Source organism: Meles meles, chromosome Y, assembly GCF_922984935.1.
Source record: "Meles meles chromosome Y, mMelMel3.1 paternal haplotype, whole genome shotgun sequence".
Taxonomy (NCBI): Eukaryota; Metazoa; Chordata; class Mammalia; order Carnivora; family Mustelidae; genus Meles; species Meles meles.
In genome coordinates this window covers 35,874,270-35,893,974 of record NC_060088.1, presented here as the reverse complement: position 1 = coordinate 35,893,974, position 19,705 = coordinate 35,874,270, and the positions used below count along the sequence as shown (strand labels likewise).

General features: G+C 47.6%; 1 pseudogene; it reads left to right on the top strand.

Moving 5' to 3' along the window:
* The first annotated feature begins 831 nt into the window (after nt 1-831).
* LOC123935798 lies at nt 832-14,214 on the top strand (annotated as a pseudogene).
* The last annotated feature ends 5,491 nt before the right edge of the window (nt 14,215-19,705 follow it).

The following is a 19,705-nucleotide window of genomic DNA, read 5'->3' as shown; positions in this document are numbered from 1 at the left end:
GAATGGAAGAGCACAGGGAGAACTTCACCAGCAACAGGAAGTGTGTGAAAGAGCCAACCAGGAGTGACAGGGATGAAGAATACAATAATTAAACCGAAAACTACATTAAAGGTGTTCAGCATGAGACTGGATGAAACAGAAGATAGAGTCTCTGAAGTGGAACACAAAGCTGCCCAAACAGAGCAACAAAAAGAAAAATGAGTTCAAAATGTTAAAGATAACTTAAGAAACGTAATGTGACATCAAGCAGGATAACACTCAAATTAAAGAGGCCCTAAAGGGAGAGGAGAAACAGAAAGGTGCAGAAAATTTATTTGAAAAAATCATGGGTGAAAACTTTCGTAACCTGGGGAAGAAAACACCACACTGGGATATTCAAATCAGAAAAACAAACAAACAAACAAACAAACAAACAAATAAAAAACACCTCAAAGACCCCAACACCAAGCCACATTATAATTTGAGTGTCAAAAATTAATGATAAAAAACAGCAGCCGAACGGCCGTTTATTACGTGCAGGGAAGTGTACCCAGTAGGCTACCAGCAGATTATTCAGCACACATTTCACAGGCCAGAAGAGAGCAGCATGGTGTATTCAGAGTGCTGAGGGATACCTCAGTATCACAATTGGTTAAGTGTCCAACTTTTGGTTTCTGTTCAGGTCATGATGTCAGGGTTGTAGGATTGAGCCCCATCTTGGGCTCTCTGCTCAGTCTGCTTCAGTTTCTCTCTCTTTCATCCCTCTTCCAAATAAATTGTTAGGATCCGTGATCAAAGGAATGAGACTGATGCAAAGCGAAAGTCAAGCAAAGCCTTATTTCGCGCCAAGCAATGAAAACCAAACCGACCAGTAGGGGCCATCTCTTACAAAGAGGTGACGACGATGACCCCGACGAGGCTGCTCCCCAGACGAGGCCACTCTGGATGGCGCTGCTCCGGGTGATGCCACTCCCCAGACGACGACCCCACAAGACCAACAACTACCCCAATGACTACCCCTATGACTACCCCAATGCCTACTATTACTCCCACATCCAGCCTAACAGACCAACTCTTATAGAGGTGGTTGAGCCTGGCCCACACACAGGTGGCCAATGAGATTGCAATACACAGGGAAAACAGCACAGTCATGCTCGGTCAGCAATACGGGTGACCAATTGAATTTCAATTCACCACAGTAAATATATGTGGACCCCACTGATTGGATGTCTCCATCTGGCCTGGCCCGCCCCTATATCTGGGGTTTTCAAGTAAGGTCCTCTGGCTAACCAGACCCTCATACAGGCCCTCACATTACCCCTTCTCCTTGGAAATTAGTCAAATCCTTGACTAATTGAGCATGTAAGACTAACATTTTTATCACTCTAATTTTCTTTTGTACAAATGACATTAGGACGTTTATAATGCAGGGGCCAAAAAGTAACAGTAGTGCACAGTCAGCTGATGAGTTAGCCATTCAATGCTTTGTATAACCTTTTGCATTTTTCCTAATTCCGTTCATCTAATTTCCTGCCTATACGTTACATAAACAGGTAACAATAAGAGAAACAATAAACTCACAGTTTTTTTTAGTCTTAGCTTTAGTCCACCATCAATGGGGTCCTTCAGCTGTGGCTTCCATCTCTGGGGGGCGTCCTCGTCCTCAGCTCATTTGCTGTGACCTACATGAATCCAGGTCCTAATGCCTTCTACTTTACTGCCATGGTGGTGGTCAGGATGACAGTAAATGGTCCCTTCCAGCGAGGCTCCAAGTTTCCCACTTGATAGCGACGTATCCAAACCAAGTCCCTGGGTTGGTAAGGATGTGGTTCCACCTCTGCCTCTGTCCCAGTGTGGGCAGTCCAGATCACTGTGTGGGATTTTTTTTTTAAGATTTTATTCATTTACTTGACAGACAGAGATCACAAGTAGACAGAGAGGCAGGCAGAGAGAGCGAAGGGAAGCAGGCTCCATGCTGAGCAGAGAGCCAGATGCGGGGTTCGATCCCAGGACCCTGAGATCATGACCTGAGCTGAAGGCAGAGGCCTTAACCCAACGAGCCACCCAGGCGCCCCCCCCAACACGTGGGCTTTTTTAAAGACAGACTGTAATGCCTGCAGTGACTGGAGTACAGACTGATCAGTCATTTCTGCTAGGGCAACCTCTTGTAGCCAAGGACAGAGTGGGGGGAGGGGGTCTCCCAAACATTATTTCAAATGAGGTCACCTTGTTTAAATAGGGTGTACATCGTGCCCTGAAGAGGGCGAAAGGAAGGAGATCCACCAATTCACTGCCAGTCCCCAGAATTAGTTTTGTCAAGAGAATGTCAGTTCATTCTCTCTACTCGCCCAGAACTCTGGGCCAGTAGGAACAGTGTAGTTTCCAATTAGTGCCCACAGACTTGGCCAATGCCTGTGAGACTTAACTCACAAATGCAGGGCCATTGTCTGACCCAATTGCAAGAGGCAGCCCAAACCTAGGAATTATTTCTTCTAGTAGCTTTTTGGCTACCACTCCTGTCATCTAATGTTTGGCGGGAAAAACCTCTACCCAGCCTGAAAAGGTATCTACAAAAACTAACATATACTTGTGCCCATATTTTCCAGGTTTCATTTCTGTAAAATCTATTTCCCAATAAATTCCTGGTTCCTTACCTCTTTCTCTTTTCCCTCTTCCCATTTTCATTCTTCCAACATTAACTACCTGGCATTGAGCACATCTATCAACTACATCCTGAACCATATGCCTTAATTTAGAAACCGGGAACTGCTTGCCTATAAGCTCCTTGAGTTGCGTATCCCCAAATGAGTACCATGATGTATCTGGTCTACTAACTTTTTGCCCAGTCTTCAAGGAAGAATTATTTTTCCTGCTTCAGTCTTAGCCCAGTCCCCTTCATAGTCCCATTTAGCCCATTTGTGTAAATACCTTAAATCTTCTTCTGAAGAGTTCGGTTTTACTGGTAGGGCTGGAGCTGCGAGTGTAACCAGTTCTTACACTGGTTCTCAGGCTGCTTGCTTTGTGGCTTGATCTGCTAATTGTTTTCCTTTTGAAATCAGATCAGTCCCCTTTTGGTGTCTGTGGGAATGCATAACAGCCACCTCTTTTGGGTCCCAAATAGCCTGGAGGAGAGACAATATTTCTCCTCTGTTTTTAATTCCTTTTCCTTCTGCTGTTAATAGGCCCCTTTCTTTATAGCCCCATGTATATGGAGAGTAGCAAAGGCGTACCTGCTGTCCATATAGATGTTGGCGGTTTTACCTTTGGCCTTCGGCAGTGCCTTAGTGAGTGCAATCAGCCCCATTTTTTGTGCCAAATTTCTATGTGGCAGGGCTGTTGTCCAGAGTTTCTGCTCAGGAGAAACTACCACAGCCCCCGCATACCTCTTTCCATTGACCATGTAGCTACTCACATCTGTGAACAGAGTCATCTCAGCATCCGGGAGGGGAATGTCTCTGAGATCCAGCCTTATCCCTGCAACTTAGGTTAGGACCTCCCCGCAGTCACGTGGATGGTCAGCCAGCTCCTCTGGCAGCAGCTTGGCTGGATTTAGCACCACTGGGGGCCAGAAGGTCACTCTTGGTTAGTTGAGGAGGAGGGCCTGATACTCCGTCACTGGGGTGTTCGTCATCCATTGGTCTGGTGGAGTCCGGAGAAGGCCCTCAATAGCGTGTGTGGTGGTTATGATGAGATTTTGACCCAAAGTCAATTCACTTGCATCCTTGACCAGGAGGGCTGTGGCAGCAATTATGTGGAGGCAAGGGGGAAACCCAGCTGCTACTGGATCTAGTTTCTTGCTAAGATAGACTACTGGCCTTTGCCAAGGCCCCAGATTTTGAGTCAAATCTCCTTTGTCCACCCCTGCTTTCTCATCCACATAAACGTGGAAGGGCTTGGTAACATCTGTGATGACCAATGCTGGGGCACTCAGTAAGGCTGTTTGTAATTCCCGAAATGCTCCTTCAGCCTCAACTGTCCACTTTATCATATTGAGCCCCCCTTTTGCCAGTTGGTAGAGAGGTTGGGCAATCTCTACAAACCTCAGTACCCACAGCCTACAGTAACCCACTGTCCCAAGAAACTCCCTCACTTGTTGGGATGTGATGGGGCGGGGGTATTGTGTGATCACCTGATTCCTGGACTCAGACAGTGAACACACTCCCTCGTGGAGATCAAAGCCTAGATAAGTGGCATGGCTCTGACAGAGCTGTGCCCGATACCCTTTTTCCTGCAGTGTCTGTAAGAGAGCTATCATCCCCCACAAACATGACTCATAGTCCTCAGCGGCTACTAGCATGTCATCAACATACTGTAACAGAGTGACTCCTGTGTTGGAGGTTCTATACTCACACAAATCCTCATGTAGGGCCTCGTCAAAAATGGTGAGTGAATTCTTGAATCCTTGGGGAAGTTTTGTCCAGGTGAGTTGGCCTTGAAACCCTTTCTTTGGGTCGGACCACTCAAAAGCAAAGAGGGGCTGAGATTCCCTTGCTAAAGATATGCGGAAAAATGCATCCATGAGATCTAATATGGTATACACAGTTCTTTTGGTGCCCAGGAGGGAGAGTAGGGTATAGGGGTTAGGCACCGTTGGGTGGATATCTTCAACCCATTTATTAACTTCCCACAAGTCCTGAACGGGCCAGTACTCCCCAGTCTCGGCCTTTTTGACGGGCAGCAAAGGTGTGTTCCATGGAGATTTGCAAGGAACTAGGATCCCATCTCCTCGGAGGGGGTTAATGTCTTTTATGATCCCTTCCTTTGCTCCCCAGGGGAGGGGGTACTGTCAAATGTGAACAGCCATAACCATTGCCTCTAATTGCACCACTGGAAGTTGTCCCCTGGCTAAGCCTGTATGGTTTGGAGAAGGCTCCCGCCTTTGTCTCCTCTGGTTTTGAGGCTGGCTCTTAAAGGCGGTATTCATCTACTGCTGTCATAACACCTGTACAGTGGGTTGTCTCAAGGTTATAGCCATGTCTCCTTCCGAGAACTGAAAGTCAGTTCATAACTTGTGGAGATCTCTCCCATCAAGTTATATGGGGCATTGGGGAGGACCAAATATTGATGTTTAACTACTCCTGAGGCCAAATTTAAAGTTCTTTCTGTTGTCCATTTATGTCTCTCTGTTCCATTTACTCCTTGTACCCAGACTTCTTCTCCAGATAATTTTCCCATAGGTTTTAGTAATGATGAAATTTAGGCTCCCTTGTCCACCAAAAAATCAATTGATTTACCCTCCATTCCATTTTTACCCGAGGTTCGGGGAGGGCCTCCGAACCATGGCCCCTTCAGTCTCGTGGCAAGCACTGCTGTCCTCTTTTTGGGGCACTCCCTGGCCCAATATTCTTTTTCCTTACAGTTAGTGCAATGATCTGAATCTAAGTCTTCCTGCCTGCCTTCTCTGTGCTTCGGCTTTTCATTCTATTTACTATCCCCTATTTGTCCCCTCCCTACCTCATGTAATGCCAAAACCTTAATCTATTTTTTTTGTCTGTTTTTCATCCTCTTGTGCATCCCTGTTTTTAAACACCTTTTCTGCTATTCCCATTAATTCAGTCAGATTCTTCCCTTCAAATCCTTCAATTTTCTGAAGTTTCCTCCTTATATCTGGGGCTGACTGACTGGCAAATGCAAGATTCATTGCCGTCTGATTTTCGGGTGACCCAGGATCGATTGGGCTATACATTTTATAGGCTTCAACAAGCCTTTCTAGGAAAGCTCCTGGAGACTCATTATTACCTTGAGCCAATGTACTAATTTTAGATTAATTTATGGGTCTCCTTGCAGCTGCACGGAGGCCTCCCAGTAGAGCCTGGCGGTAGAAACATATGCTCTCCTTGCCTTCATCAGAGTTTGGATCCCAGTCGAGAGTTTCCCTTGGGCAGTAGTCCTCCATTCGCCAGGGATTGAGGTCCCTTCCAAATCTATCGCTTATCACCTTATGGGTTTCTTGCATGATGCGATCCCTCTCTTCCGCATTAAAGAGAACCATAAGGAGCTGTTGAATATCCCCCCAGGTAGGTTGGTGGGTAAGAAAAACAGCCTCTAAGAGACTAATTAAATCCTGAGGGTGGACAGAAAAGGATTTGTGTTGGGCCTTCAGTTATAGATGTCAGAACAGGAGAAAGGGATAGAGCAACTTCACGGAGAGGCAGCATTGGCGCAGACAGTACTGGTGAGGTAAAGGGAGGCAGAGGGGGATAGAGGAAATGGGAAAGATCAGGGCGGTCTCTCTGCTTGGTGGTCCTGTAGGCAGACCCCGACCACGTTGAGGTGGAATGGTAAGGCCATCTTGGGACTGAGAGTCAGGATTAGGGGACAGATAAAGGCGGGGATTCCACATCCTCCACATCCAATGGAGGTAGGACGGTCTTCTTCCCCTATTCCCCTCAGCTGTCTGTTCTGGTTTTGGTGCTCTGATTTGCCTTAGAGGGAGAGAGATAGTTTCATTAGCAGGGAGAAGGTGAGACTTGAGCCATGATGGTGGTTCTTCTATCAGATATTGCCAGGCCACAATGTACAGTATTTGGTCTCAATGTAGATCGAAGACCTCACTCAGGGTAGACTAGATCTGCGCCAAGGCAAATGTTCCTTCAGGCCGCCACCCTGTGGAAAAAGTGGGCCACTCTAGTGGGCAAAGTGTTTTTAGTTTTCCTGGGTAAACCTTGTCACCCAACTCGGTGGCTTTATCTTGAAAATCCTTGAAATGTTGGAGAACAAGACCTAGGGGTGTCACAGGTCCCTTACTCCCCGCTTGTCCCATTTCTCCAAATACAACAAACAACACAACAGACAAAAACAAACAAACAAACAAACAAAAACAAGACAGAGACAACTGCAGGCCCAGTGATCCCCATCCAGAGCCTGCTGCTTGTGGGGACTTTCTTGGTTCCCAACAAACCAGATAACAAACAACAAAAAAAAAAAAGGCAAAAACAACTGCAGGCCCAGTGATCCTTACCTAGAAACTGCCACTGGTGGGGACTTTCCTTATCTCCTGACTGCCTAGGGGGACTCGAACCCCCTGACCGCCTAGGGTAACTTGAAACCCCTGGGGATTTCCAGACCCCCCTGACCATCCAGCGGGACTTGAACCCCCTGGTAACAACCCAGAGGGACTCGAACCTCCTGACCATCCAGGGGGACAAACCCCCTGACTGCCTAGGGGGACTCAAACCCCCTGACCATCCTGGGGGACATGAACCCCCTGGTGACTGCCCATGAGGACTCGAACCCCCTGACCATCCAGGGGGACTCAAACCCCCTGACCGCCCAGGGGAACTCGACCCCCCTGACCATCCAGGGGGATTTGCAATCCCTGGTAACCATCAAGGAGGACTCGAACCCCCTGACTGACCAGGGGACTCAGAACCCTGGTGACTGCCCAGGGGGACTTGAACCCCTTGTTGATTTACCAGCAGAGGGATGGGGCATCCCTGCATCCACTCCAGCCCTGGGGAGCATGGCTGCATCCAGCTTCTCCCTCGGTGGACTACACTCTGGAGTTCCGCAATCAGTCAGACAGACAGGATCCCAGAAATTCTGATGCTGGCTCAGTTCTTATCATTTGATCCCAGACAAGCCCCCGATGTTAGGGTCCGTGATCAAAGGAATGAGACTGATGCAAGGAGAAAGTCAAGCAAAGCTTTATTTCGCACCAAGCATCAAAAGCCAAACCGACTGGTAGGGGCCATCTCTTACGAAGAGGCAATGACGACGGCCTTGACGAGGCGGCACCCTGGACGAGGCTGCTTCCCAGACAAGGCCACTCCCTGGATGACACCACTCAAGACGACGCCACTCTAGATGACGATGCTCCCCAAACAATGATCCCGACGTGTACCCCAATGACTACCCCAACGACTACTACTACTCCCCCCCACCCAGCCCCACAGACTAACCTTTATAGAGGTGGTTGAGCCTGTCCCACACACAGGTGGCCAATGAGATTTCAACACACAGGGAAAACAGCACAGTTATGCTCAGTGGGAAATACGGGTGACCAATTGAATTTCAATTCACCATAGTAAATATATGCATGGCCCACTGATTGGATGTCTCCATCTGGTCTGGCTCATCCCTATATCCGGGGTTTGCAAGTAAGTTACTCTGGTTAACCAGGCCCTCATACAGGCCCTCACAAAATAAGTTTTTAAAAACAAGAAAAAAAAATGCTGGCTGACTGCAACCTGCCTTTCTTTCCAGGGTGCAAAAAGAAAAACATTCAACCAAGAATGCTCTACCCAGAAGGGTTGCCATTCGGAGTTAATAGGGAGATTAATAATTATCTAAATAAACAACTAAAGGATTTTATTACCACTAAACTGGACTTATAAGATATGTTGAAGTGACTTGTTTAAACTAAACAGTAATGACATAATTAACAAGAAAATACATAAAAATAAAATCTTAAAGGCAAATGCAACATACAGTATATGTACAGCAGAGGTAATGGGTAAATCACTTATAAAGCTAGAGTGAAGACAAAAATAGTATGTTTAATTAAAACTACAATAATTAGTTAAAAGATTTATATTTTTAAAAGGTCGTGACATCAAAAACATTAAACATGTGGTTCCCAAAAGTATAGAATTTCAACAGTTTACATCAATGGAAAAGTCATCCACACAGAAAGTCAATAAGAAAACATCAGTCTTAAATGAATCATGTATACTGGGGTGAATAGATAAAGATATAACACACATCAATACTATTCATCCATAAGAAATAATGAAATGGTGATGGTCGTGGTAACATGGATACCATATGGTTTCACTTGTATGTAGAATTGAAAAAAAGCTCAGATTCATAGATACAGAGAAGAGATTGGTGTTTGCTTAGGGGAGGAACTTGGAGGCCTGGGAGGGCGGAGGGGCTGCTTCTCTTCTGTCCCCTCCCCCTCCCTCAGGAGCCCTTTGTGACAAGACAATAGCTCTGTGATGTGGGTGTGGGGCTTGTGTCAGCACCTCCACACCCAGGGCTCAGTTGCCTGAGGACAGCAGTGTGATTGGACACTAATTTCTGATAAGGAAAGAGATGGATAATTATCTCTTCCCTCAGGAATTTTTTATTGATGGTTGGCTGAGCTCCAGTCCCACTATCTGGGCAGTTAATTCCATCCTTGCCTTCGTGTGTGGACTGGGGCTCTTCATCTTCTTACTTTCCTATTTCCAGCCTGATCCATCCTCACCACCAGGCAAGAAACACAGGAAGAGCAGGAAAGTAAGGAACCCTTGGCCCAGACCCAGCAGAGTGTGATTCTATCTTCTTTTCTATTATTCTTTCCACTTTTCTGAGTCACTGGAGAGACTCCTGAAATGGGAAAGAATAGAACGGGTATTCTCAGGAGAGAGTAGACCACCATCCATCCAGGACAAGCCAGACTCCGCAGGGGTTAGAGGGACATGAGGATTTCTCCCTGAAGATCTTGGGCCGGAGTCCAGGTGTGGTGGAGGGGTCCAGGACAGTGTCTCGAACACAGTGATCAGTGGCCGAATACTAGAGGCTAAAAGCTGCCTTGCTAGCAGAGGTCAGGCCCCTGAGCACCGGGTCACCAGCCACTGTCCCAGGACAGGTGTTTCAGGTGAATGTTCCCCCTTCAGGGCTTATTGAGTGCAGTACTGAGCCCAGGAAGTCCCAAGCAGCAGCTAGAGTAGGGCTCTGGCCTTGGAAACTGGGGTCCTATGTGAAAAAGTCTAGCTGTGTCACCAGGTCTGGGATTGTGTGTGTTTCTTGAGCAGAAGAACAGTGGCAATCTTCTCACATAGAATATCCTTCTGTACATTCTTCAAAGAAGGAAAACTGGAAATATTTGTATCCATTTTGAAAAGGAAATGAGTAAAACTAAAGAAAATCACAGTCCACCCCCCTTTAGTTAAATGTAGGAAGTCACACTACTCATGAGCAGTGAGCACCTGCTGCTGGGGCCAGTGTCCCAGCCTCCCTGTGTTCTCCTATCTCAGTACCAAGCAGAGCCATGGAGAAGGAGCATCAGAAGCCAGAAAAGCCAGACTCTGAAAGGTGAGCATCCGCCACACCCCTGCGGGCCCCAGTTTCATTGTTCCCCCAACTCTGATGGGGCAGTCCCACTGTCTCCAGGACATCAGAGCCTGAACCCATCCCTCAGGAAACAGAACCCTGGGTGGGGGGCTCTGGGGAGGAAGAGGGGAAACTGGAAACAGATTGTGCGCCAGAACAAAGCCCTGAGGGGCTAGAAACTGGTTTCGCCCAGCAGGGGCCCCAGGGCCTAGACTGGGGGGCAGAACCTCCCGTTCCCACTGTGGACAAGCTGTTCAACTCCACTCAGATTCTTCTGTGAGGCCAAATGGTCCTTCCTCCTCCAGCAAGTTCATGAATGAGGAAGCACTTTGGAAAAGACAAAGACATGATCCACATCATGACCCCTGTAATCACCGTGCGGGCAGTGGCCTTGAACAGTGCTGTTTGGGGCTCCCGAGTCCAATCTCCCAAAGGTCTCCCATAAAGGGACATTGTACACAGCCTCCTCTAAGACCACTGGGCCCGCCTTCCACTGTGACCTGGTCTCCTGTTTCCAGTTTTCATAGATTGCCTACATAATCTGGAAGAGATTCAGGACCTGTTCTTCCTTCTGCAAAGGTAAAGAATCTGCCCCCTTCTCCCCTGGGTAGGGCCTCCCCAAGTCTATGGTGTGGACCCCGAACTATGGGAAATGGCCTCTGGGGCTGTTCGGTGGGCTGGGAGGAGCCGTGGGACAGATTGTGACCAAAGCCCCAGGTTGAGGGACAGCAGGAGCATTATGACGTGGGTGTGGGGCATGGAGGGCCATGGGGTCCCCTCACAGCCTCGGGCTGCTGCAGGGGCAGCTCACGCCTCCTGTCTCCCACAGCCACCTGGCAAGGGTCTCTGACCAGGTGAGCTTTCACCAGTCCTTACGGCAAGCAACCCCTGGGCAGGTGTGCTGAGGGGTGCCAGCTGGAGCCCGTTAGCCATGCAGGGAGACTGTGAAAGACGCTGCTCCCACCGTGGTCTCATCACCTGCTCGTGCTCCACTGACAGGGCCCCCTCAGCCTCTGGCCTCCACCCTGCCAGTAATACCTCAAGAAGAGCAAACTAACTTAAAAAATATCCTCCCAGACACAGTGAGAAAGAACTTTCTTCCAGGTAATTCCTACTGGGCCTCTCTCATTCCAGACATCTCAGGCCTTGACCATGCCAGCTATCCCATTTTATCCTTTTCCTGGTGGTGGGAAAGTACCAAGTCCTTGTTCTTGCCTGGAACATTACAGCACAAGTGCCAGCAAGAACACATCTCCTGCCACCCACCAGATGCCTCGTTCTGGGGTGGCCTTAATAACAGGCAGATAGAGACTCATAACCCTTTGTTTGTCAATCCAGATGTCCAGAAACTCCTTGAACTACTAAACTTGCCCCAGCCCCAGGTCCCCCTTGCACTATCTGTCCCAATAAGACCACCTTCTCTCCCATCCCATCCCAACCTTGTGGGGCTGGGGCAAGTTTAGCTTTGATGGTTGGGGTCGGATCCCACAGAGGAGCAATTGTGGGGCATGGGAAAACTGTGAAGATATTTGATCCTGGTTTAGAAGTGGCAAGCAATTAGAGGTCCCATTGAATAAAACAGAGGGAGCCTGTAGTGGGAAGAGTGAGTAGAGAACACTACTAATCAGCAAAAGGGTAGGACTGAAGAGTTGGAAGGAGAAAGAAAAGTTTGGGTCAGTTTTCAAACAGTGGTGCCCAGGATGAATCCCTGTGGGTGAGTCAGGCACAGAGAGAGCAGGGACTCTCAAGGCCCTTTGTGTTTAAAGGCAAAAGCAGCCAAGCTACATGGAGGACCAGGTCCAGATACCACAGGAAGTATCAAGCAAGATTCCAACTAGAGAAGAACTTTGGTAAGGGTCTACGGTAGTGTCTGAAGAGGACACCAACAGGTCTCTCCAGGATCTCAGCTAGGTTCCCAGTGAAGGTTCTGGGAACCAACTCTGAGGAGTTGGGGAGACCCTTGATAAGGGCCTTGGAGGGTGATCCAGGAAAATACTTAGCCAGGGGCCCAGATAAGAAACATCTAGAAAAAATTTTAAAGGTTCATTTGCACAGAAAATTGGAACAGAGCAGTTAAGGTCTGATCCCTGTGACTGTGCGTCGATCCTCATTTGTGGCCAGCCATGCTTTTCCCAAGTCCCAAACCCACAAGGCTCTCAGAAATATAGCACCCTTGAAGGATCGGAAGCCCTGTGTAAACACCTCCCATGAGCTGTCCTTCCTTTGTCCTAACACTCAGCAGAAGCTGGAAACACACATCATAAGTTTTCAAGTGAGGTGTAAGTGGGACCTACCTCTCCAAACAGTTGAGCCCATAGATATCAAACTACGTGAAGCTCAACACTTGCCCATTACCAATCCCCCTCTCTGTGCTCAGCCACCTTTGTCCCTGGGGCCCCCTCAAAAGCCGAATTTTTGAAGTTCTTGGGGAAACCACCTCAGACCCATCCAGGAGAGAAGGGTATAACTGAAAAGTCTGATACCACTTCAAGGAGGTCCCTGCCTGTTCTCTCACCCATATGTGAACAAATACAGCAGGCCCTGGGAGGGACTTCACCTGGTGATGGCCATCAGTCCTCAGAGACAGGAGGGCAGATCACCTTCTCAGGCCTCCATTCTCAGCCTCCAAAACAGAACTCTGTACAGCAAGACTGTTATGGGGGCCAAGAAAGACAACCTAGAACCAAGTCCAAGCTTAGCAATGGCCAGTAATGGGCTAAAAGAAGGGAGAGAGGGTCAGGCCTCACCAGACATGGTAGCAACACTGAAGATGAAGCTCAGGTCCCAAACTCCAAGGTCTGAGGGGGCCATAGAGGTGATGTAGGCCAAGAAGGCCCCTGCTTGGAAAGTTGTCTTAAGACCCAGTGGGCTGGCCAACAAACCAGCTATTTATGTGGATCTGAGGAGATCAGGATATCCAGGTGCTAGGAAAAGCCCCTCACCATCTACAGTATTGGTTGATCAAGATCCAGAGGAGGTAAGCCTTAAAGCAAAGGTTAGTAAAGTTGAGCTCCAAGAGAAGATAGAGTCGGAGAATCAGCCTGAAGGCCATACCACTGCTGTGCTTCCTCAAGATTCCCAGTGATATCCTCCTTTCAGACTTTGCCACTTGTGTGCTTGTTGAAGACAGTGGCACAAGTGTGCTCCTGCCAGACTCTCACACTAATGCTGTCCTTGCTGCAGACAGCTTGACCACTCAAGAGTCACCATCCTGTTCCCAAACTGAGTGTGCCAGTAGAGAGACACCAGCTTCCCCGTTGTCACATAACCTTAGCTCAAGTGGATCAAGCAGTAAGGGGCAGCAAGAGCTGCCCACTTGGTTGAGGAACCAAGTGACAGCCAGAGCAACAGTTGGACCAGAGAGACCCAAACCAGAAGAGAATGAAGACAGGTGTGTAGAACCTTTGGAAATCAGGACTTCCCAAACTAGTGAGATAGGCCACCCTCCCCATGTCCGAGGATCAGGAGAGAGCCTTGGCAGCAAATAGCTCTGGCTCATGCCACCAGAAAAGGGACATATTTTTCCGGAAAGCCACTTTAGACAAAGGATGAAAAATTTTCTGCAGTGCCTTAATCCCAATAAAAAAAGCAAAGGACTGGAAGGCCCCCTTCAAAAAGGCAAGCCTGCACTGGCTCCTTCCCAGAGCTGGGTGCCAGTCAGAAGCAGATCGGTTATGGACAACAGGGCTGCCAAAACTCAGATGATCATTACAGCTGTGGGACAAATGCTGGTGGAAAAATTGGGACTCCACCAAGGAATTCGGGCCTCAGAGATATATCAGCACAAGGAATTGCAGGCCCCAGTACACAGGCATTCTTGCCCCCACAGGGCTTTCGCCTCCACAGACCAGAAGAGAGTGATTGGAGGGATAGCCTCCAATCAGCAAGGTACCCCCAAGGGTCATAGCTGTCCTAGCAAGAGCCAGGTGACCAGAGACAGGAATGGTGAATGGGAAAGCCTCTCCAGGGACCTGGGGCCCCCAGGCAGACACAACCAGCACCAGCCGATGGTGACTGGTGTCTCAGGTCGACTTCACCATTATCCTACATGCAGTCTTCGAAAATATGTCTCAACTTCTCAGGCAGAGAACACTTCACACATCTTTCCTGGTCAGAAAGACTTCCTTCAAGAAAAAATCGAGTATATGCAAAGAAAGCCCATTTTTTTCTCACATTAGCACATCTTATGTGTGCTAATGCCTTCCCCATGCCACAATTTTAATTGTTTCCCAAAAATATATGTTTGTTTGTTTGTTTTTTTCACCTCATAAGTGGTGCTGGACTTTGTGTGTACCCTGCTTGGGGGAGGTGGAGAGGGTCAGGGTTTTCTCTCCTCGAGTGCCTGCTTTGGCTTCCCCAGAAGGAACAGGGCCTTGGAGAGCCAGTTATCTCGGGGTCCACCTCCACTCCCTTCCTCACACAACTTCCATTTCCACGACAAAGTGAACAAGACCCAGAATGGGACCTCGCTCTGCCCATCCTCTCCTGATTTCCCTCCACCTGAATATGTGTGGCTGGGGGTCTGCTGAGGCAGAAATCCAGCTCATCTCCAGGAAGACAGAGTTCTAGATCAGAGTGGAGCCCACAGTTGTGAGACGCAAGGCTGGCCCTGAGGGCAGAGGTGAGAAGTCCTGCCTCCACCCCTGTCTCCTGTGGGGAGAAGAGGATGGCCACCCCAGGAGCCTTCTCTTCCCAGAGAATCCCATCTTAGCTCCATGCAGCCCCTCTAACACTCAGAACAGCAAGGGACAAGCTTGCTCCTGGAGCTGAGGGTGTGTGGCACCAGCCTGCCCAGCCCCAGGGCACTGAAGGGGCCTGCTCACCAGCACCCCCCTTCCCCTTCTGGGAGTGGAGGCATTGTGGCTGTAGACAGGGAGACCCTGCGCTTAGGGTGGGGGGCCAGGAAGGAGGTCAAGTGACAGGGTAAGCCCATGCCTGGTGTGACAACTGAGGACACTTGGTGTCCCACTGCCACCTACGGGCCCAGAGGGGTCTCTCTCCACAGGGTTTACGCCCCACTCCAGCTGCCAAGTCCAGGGGTGGGATGGTGGAGGGGGTGGGGTGGGGGGGTGTACAGAAGCCACCTGAGCTCCCACATGGAGGGCCAGGTTCTCAGAGGCATCAAGGCCTTCAGGCAGAGAAGTTAACTTCTGCACAATTTGATAAGCTTGTAGGACTGTGGGCCCTGGGATGGACTTGTGGTCTGTGACCTTTACATACACGTGTGGCCCAAGGATGGCTTCCAGAGGTCTGGTGGGGACTCAGAGGCCAAGGGACTGGCCTGGCTCCTGGTCATGGTTACCCCAGAGCCCAGAAGGGTAGGAGGACAGGATGGGGCTTGTCCCAGCCCCAGCTGGAAAGGACGTGTCCAGAATGAGGGTGCAGTCCAGGAGGGCCTCCCCCTGCGTTCCCCGCTCCCAGCCCAACATCGTCCTCCAGAGTTCCCCATACATCACTCACATGGTGGAGAGTCCCACTCCAGGAGGGATCCCCCATCTAGATGGCAGCAGACATGGCCCCACCCTCATGCTTTCAGGATACCCCATGTGGGAATATGTCTGGAGTGGTGGACAAAGTGGGTGCAGTCCTGCTCTGTTGCAGCTTCTCCCTGGAGCCAGGTCCTGCCTCTAAGTCCCCAGGGTGGGCCAGCAGTGACAGTGTAGTCAGGAACCAGGGCAGGTGGTACAAGGACAGACAGTTCCCCAGAGCCTTGGAAGCTCAGGAGAGGGTGGCCCAGAACAGAGTCCTGAACCTGGCTGCTGCTAGGTCCTCCCAGTGGCATCAGTTCTGGGAGTTGAGGAGTCGGATGTGCACACCACGCTCCTGCTGGTAGAAGTGCCACAGACTGGAGGCTGGTGGAACAGCCAGAAACAAGAAGGATCAAGTCCCCTTGCCATTCTCCTGCCAGATGGTACAAGAAGGCCATAAAGGGAAAGCCCCATGCCAAGAGACCTTGTGCAGAGAACTCTGACAGAGACCCACACCAAGACCTCCCACAGAGACTCATACAGAGGCTCACACTGAGACCTCCCACAAAGCCCACACAGATCCTACACAGTGACCTCTGATAGGGGCCAACATCAAGAGCCCTCATGAACACCATGTTGAGGGATGATCCTCAAAGCCCTCCCACACATACCTTATGCAGAAACTCACAGTGGCCAACACCAAGAGACTTCACAGAGACCTGTGACAGAGATCCACACAGACTTCTCTCAGACACACCTCAGAAGCCGAAAAGAATACCCACACACAGCTCTGCAGAGCCCACACAGAGGCCTCCCAGTGCCCTGCAGACACCAATGACATATCTTGAACAGAGGCCTCACCTCCATTCTTAGGAGCCCAAGTAGCCACCTAGTGACAGGCCCCACATGGATCTTAGCAAACTGGCAGTGCAGTTGTGCTCTAAAGAGAAAAGGCTTGTGTATTTTTTATTACTTATGTAAAGACTTAGATTCCCCAAGTAAACATGAAAAATCCTTTCCTTCACAGATTTTCATTAGCTTGAGCTCCCATGCACAGTTTAAAGAATCAGAAACTAAAACAAACAAACAAACAAACAAACAAACAAACAAACAAACAAGTAAAAACTTTGCCATCGTCTAATGAGGGAAGAACTCTTATTTGTCCAGTTTTAGCTACAGTTTAGTGAAATGGTCTCAGGGGTCACGTTCTTTATTTTGTTAGGAACAAGTCCCTCCACCAAAAGTGACTTCTTCACGTTGGAAATGCTGTAGGGAGGCCTGAAGTCATTGAAATATGGGATGGAGTGAACCAACAGAGAGGCCACTGACTCAGCTTTATAGACACCACGTTCTTTGGCCCAGAGCAGCTTGTGGTAGGTTTGCGAGGCTTGCTTTATTTTTAAATCAAAGAACTCACAGTGTCAAACACATGAAGCTATTTTAGAAATGAGACAGTTCGGCAATATTTCTGTTATTGCCTTTGTTTTTTTATATTTACTGTTAACAACATAAAATAATTATATCTTTTTCTTTTTGTTCCTTTTAAAATATGATAGTATCCTTAGATGATATCATGTATATGTCCAGAATATGAAAAAAAATCATGGGCTAGTGCTCAGCTATGATAGCTTAAACTTCTGGAGTATTCAGAAAGTTTCCTATTTTACACAATTTTAAGGTACTTTCAGGTTCTATGGCTCGGGAATTCAGGCTCTGCTTTATATTATCAGCTAAAAAAAGGCACAGTGCTTAAATAATTTTGAAATCTTAGAAAATATTCCATTTAGTTGCTGCTTGAAATATATATTACCTCAATTAATTACTTAGAATTAATTACTTGGAAATTGGCATTTTAACATCAGTTAAATTTAAAAAGTATACATTTAATCAGCATTTCATTATAATAACAAAGATCTCACCATCTACCTAGTCTTTTCTAAACTGGGCAGTTAGTTGAGACTCCATATTTCTCACTGATCTTAAGAGTCCTGCTGCCCTGACTTGATAAGCTCTAGATAACAGATCTCAAGTGTATGCCTAAATCTCTCAGGTCACCCGTTGTGGTGATGATGCCACAATCTTTTCTCTCTGAAGAGAGGAAGAGCTGGTGTCAGTTCTGTGGGTATATGTACGTTTTTAAATTAAGAAAAAACAGAGGCAGTAAAATATTTTATGGACTCACAGTTGTTAATGTTATTAACATTTTGAAATTTGCCCCCTTGATGATACTTTCTCATGTTACTGAATCACAGGAACTATGGAAAGTGGCCCTGGATAGCCTATAATGTCCAATCAGTAGTATTTAATAACCAGGACAACTCATCATTTCCCTATAGATGTCCGCATCCATGATATCTCACAATCATAAAAAGATACTTTATTTTTTAAGTTTAATCTACTTCTAAATCATGGTTTTAGTCAGTATTAAATTAAATTCTTGTAAGAGTTATAAAATAATGTAACTTCTAAGAAAATAGACGGGGATTTTTGAAGTGCTACCATCCTTTGAAGGAAAACATCACTGCCTCGTCTCATCCTGATAACAAAAATTGAGATGACACAGCTCTTTGCTCTCAGCAATTTTATGTGTGTGCATTAGTTGGTTCTGTGTATCAGATGCATTAGTATTATTTTTTTAAAGATTTGTGGGACAGACTATTTTTATAGAAGCAATAAATAGGACATGTGTCTTGTTAGCGTCTTGGAATAAGGGCAAGTGAGGAACCGACACAAACATTTTCTGGGAAGCGATTGCATTACCTTGAACCTTTCTCAGTATAAGAAAAGATGGGAGGTCTCAGGTAGGAGGCTGAGACACTTTTGCCCCACAAATAAGTACACTAGTCATAGGCTATTAAAACTGGGAGGGCTACTGCAGGCTGTTGGCTGGAAGGATTTGCAGAGAGCAGATGAAGAAGGACAGGCACGTTTAAGGTCTCTTGGCCATGGCAAAGACACCATTTACAAAATGTGCCCATAATATAAGTAGGAAACAGGACTTAACCAAAGCATGCTGTGTGTCCTACCTTCCCTCCATTTATATAGGGAAGACACTTCCCTCCACCACCACCTCCCCCAGAACCTTTCCTCATTGTCAGACACTTAATGCAGACTTCAGATAAAGAAGTAGGTAAAGAAAGGAAGAAGAGGAGAAGAGGAGATGGGAGACAGAGAACCATTACCAACACACACACATACACACGTGCGTGCACATGCACACGCACACAATAGTGGTGGTCTCTGCTTTATCCCAGCCACCTAGTTAACAAATGGGGACCCCATGGCACGTAGAGTCTCCCCAAGCCATATGGATACTCAGTTTCCACATCTGACTCTAATCCAATGCTTCCTCTGCTACACGACTTGAGCGGTGTGAAAGGATCCCTTTCCTAAGTCAGACAGATGATATCCCTACAGGAAGTTATTTCCACCACCATCAAATAATAGTACATATCACTATTTCTTAGAGAAAAAAAGGGAAGAAAAAGTTATCTTGCCATTTAGATAATGAAAATTTCAGAGAATAGAAACCTCTCTGGATCACAGTCTGGTTTTTCCTTTGTTTTTTTAAATATTTTATCTGACAATGAGAGATAGTGAGAGAGAGAATACAAGCAGGGGAGCTGGAGAGGGAGAAGCAGGCTTCCTTCCCAGCAAGGCTCCCAATGTGGGGCTCGGTCCTGGGATTGAGCCAGAGCCAAAAGCAGACACTTAATGAATGACTCACCCAGGGGCCCCGATGACAGTCTGTGATTTTTCTTTAAAAAGAAAAGAATGAGAAATAGGAATTTAATTCTGTTAACTTTCATGAAAATCAGTACAATGGAGTGTTTCCACTTCTCCTTCTGGTAGACTCCTTCGTGAGAAGTGTACGTTTCTCCACATCTTGAATCCACCCGTCATTCCAGGTAGTCCTCACAGATTTTGAGGATTGGAGGCAAAAGTACACAAAACCCAGTTCCTGGAGATACCATTCCTGCTTTGCTCACCTGAGAGGCATGGGAGTCCATTAGGAGTGAGATCCTTTGGTGGAGGGGCTCACCAGGGGACTGGACAGGACAGTACACAGGGGTGCAGAAGGAACACATTAGAACTTCCATTTGGAAACTTTTTCATCTCATTTTTTTAAATCCCTGTATTTATATAAGCTTTGCCATGGATATAAATTATAGACTTATGGTGTATGTAGTTAACTTACAAATACATAAACACACAAACAT